At 35.1% G+C, this 3,250-nt stretch overlaps 1 pseudogene; it reads right to left on the bottom strand.

The window, feature by feature from the left end:
- Positions 1-1,866: 1,866 nt before the first annotated feature.
- Positions 1,867-1,995, bottom strand: LOC147824479 (U2 spliceosomal RNA; annotated as a pseudogene).
- Between the last annotated feature and the right edge of the window lie 1,255 nt (positions 1,996-3,250).

The raw sequence follows: 3,250 nt of genomic DNA, 5'->3' as shown, positions 1-3,250 counted from the left end.
ACCAGTTGGAATAGAGGTTAGGTAGAACACTTGAAGACATCGGTGTAGGAAAAGATTTTATGAACAAAACCTCAGTTGCCTGTGAACTAGCACAAACAATCAACAAGTGGGATCTCTTCTTATTAAAAAGCTTCTGCACAGCAAGAGAAATCATGAGCAGTGTGAAGAGACAACCCACAATGTGGGAAAAAATATTCACCACCTCTTCCTCAGGCAAAGGTCTACTATCTCGAATCTATAAAGAACTTAAAAAGATCAGACCTCCCAAATTTAAAGACCCAATCCAAAAATGGGCATCTGAAATGAACAGGCATTTCTCAGACAAAGAAGTAGAAATAGCAAATAAATACATGAAAAAATGCTCAACATCACTGTTCATTCAAGAGATGCAAATGAAAACAATGCTGAGATTCCACTTCACTCCAGAAAGAGTGGCTGCTATCATGAAATCAACGAATAACAAATGCTGGTGGGGCTGTGGGGAAAGAGGAACCCTGTTCCACTGCTGGTGGGAGTGTAGACTGGTGCAAGCACTGTGGAAATCAGTATGGAGATACCTCAAAGACCTAGGACTGGAAGTCCCATTTGACCCCGCTATTCCACTGCTGGGGATCTTCCCCAAAGAATTAAAAGAATCATACCACAATGATATATGTGTGCCCATGTTCATAGCAGCACAGTTTGTAATAGCTAAAACTTGGAAACAGCCCAAATGCCCATCAACTGGAGACTGGTTAAAGAAAATGTGGTTTTTTAATAAAATGGAGCACTACTCAGCCATAAAAAAATGAGAAATTAGAGACATTTATAGCTAAGTGGATTCACATTGAGGCAATACTCTTAAGTGAAATACATAGGACACACATGTGAAAATACAGAATAGTTTCTCTGGTGTGAGAAACTGAAAGTGTAAATAAGGACTAAATGTATAATAGGTCATGTGAAATAGGAAGAAAAGGGGCAAAGGGGAAGGAAGTGGGAGGGCTAGGGGAAAGGATAAAAAGGAATGGGATTAATATGAGAAAATGGGAAAATAGGAACAAAATCTTTGTAAATAGGGAGGACTGGAGAGGTTGAAGGGAGGGCTGGGCAAGGGTTAAAAATAACAACCAAGAGAGAGTATGTAAAGGTGCAAATTTCCGATGATGACTGTCATTATATTGTATACCTAAAATGTACCAATGATTAGAATGAATAATCGATAATGCAAAATAGGAAGAAAAGGTCCAAAGGGGTAGGGGTAGTGGGAGGGGCAGGGGAAAGGAAAGAAGGGAAAGCAAAAAATGATGAGAAATGGAAAAAATGGAAATAAAGTCTTTGTAAATAAGGAAGGGTGGAGGGCGTGAAGGGAGGGCTAGGAATGGGGAAAAAATAAGGACCAAGATGCATTATATAAAAGTACAATTCCCGATGAGAAATGTAATTGTGTTTTATACCTACAATGTACCAATAAAAGAATTTAATACAAAAACAAATTACAGTAACTAGAGCAGTAGTTACACATAACTTGTTTTTTTTTTGTTTGTTTGTTTTAAAGGTCTTCAATGTAGAGTGATGGCTTAATGATTCTAGAACTTTTCATCTTTAAATAAAGAAGAGATTTAGAATATCAATACATAATAAATATTACTAAATCAAAAATGTAAGTATCAGTTAGAGAATCATTTTAATGTACTCTTACTTATAGTCATCCTGAATTCCTGGATGTGATTTTTAGAAAGTTAATTTGTGTAAAATAAAATTATAATTTTACAAAGGTTGCTGCTCTTTTCTTTCCAGCTTCCTATTTTTGTATAAAATGAGACAGATCTTTGAGTCTCACTCTTAGTCCATTTATTTCATCATGAATTTTTGATATTTCTAGACTTGATATTATGTGAGACTCTGAAGGTGAAATGAAAACAAATATAGCTCTATTTCTTAAGACTTTCAGGTAATGACATTTCATTTTCTGAGTTCCTACACTTGATCTTAGCCAAAAGGCCAAGAAGCGATTTTCTGAGTTCCTATTCATTTTATATTTGCCATATGTCATCTTAATTTATCCTATTGCATTTATCAGGCTTTTACTGATGGCTTTTAATGTTTTCAACAAATTATTGATATTTTCCTAGTCTCATCACCTAGAAAAACACACAATTCTAAACTGAGAACAATTTGGTTGGTGGTGATAATCAGCAGGTCCATTTGGATAAGTTCTTTGTCCTTCAGTCAACCATTTTCCTGGGTAGGACTTCAGAAACGTAGACACCAAGTAAACATTTACAACCAGGATTATGTCAAACGAGAATGCTTCTGCATGGCAAAGGAGACGACATCAGAGTGAAGTTAACCTGTAGAAAAGGGAAAATATTTGCCAGCTATTCATCTGACAGAGGACCAATATCCATTACATTCAAAACTCAGAGACCTGAACAGTGAAACTATGTAATCCAATCAGAAATAAGCAAATGATCTGAAAAGACATTTCTTAAATGAGGAAACATAAATTACCAACAAATACATGAAAATAGTTTAATATATCTATTGCCCTCAGGAAAATGCAAATCAAAATGTTAATGAGATATCATTTTCCTACAGTTAAGTTGCTGTCATTTAAAAAGTTCTGGTGAGAATGTGGAGTAAAAGGAATTCTTATACACAACTGGAGGAATGCAAATTAGTACAGCCACTATGGAAAACAATATGAAAATTCATCAAAACAAGCAAACAAAGGAGTTCTGCTGCTTTGGGGTATATATCTGACGGAAATGAAGTCAGAATACAAAAGAGACACTTGCATGTGCATGTTTACTGTGGGTACTGACACAATAGCTAAGATATGCTCTCAGCAATAGGTCAGGTGCCCAGCAACACATGAACAGATAAAATATGCACAGTGAATACTTATTCAGTTAATAATGGAATCATATTATCAACATCAAATTGGACGGAAATGGAGGACATCATATCGAGCTAAATAAAGCATACACATAAATAGAAATATCATATGTCGTTCTTCATGCATGTAGGAAACAAACAACAACAGCAAAAAAAAGTCAAACTGGAAGTATAACAGAAATAATGGGCTGGGAAGATGCTAGTGTGGTTAAGATCAATGTACACTGTAGGTATCAATGAAAACATCACACTCAATACCAATAATATGTTCAATTCATGTGTGTCAAAAATTTTTTAAAAGGGAATTTCCAGTTTTTGCATGAATGGTTTAATATTTTTATGCAAAAGTGGTAAACTATGTTTGCAAGCA

The sequence above is a fragment of the Heterocephalus glaber genome, unplaced genomic scaffold, assembly GCF_053883595.1.
Source record: "Heterocephalus glaber isolate CG9 unplaced genomic scaffold, H.glaber_assembly_v1.0 deba00001538, whole genome shotgun sequence".
NCBI lineage: Eukaryota > Metazoa > Chordata > Mammalia > Rodentia > Bathyergidae > Heterocephalus > Heterocephalus glaber.
The sequence above is the reverse complement of the archived record's forward strand: the minus strand, read 5'-3'. Positions and strand labels throughout refer to the sequence as shown.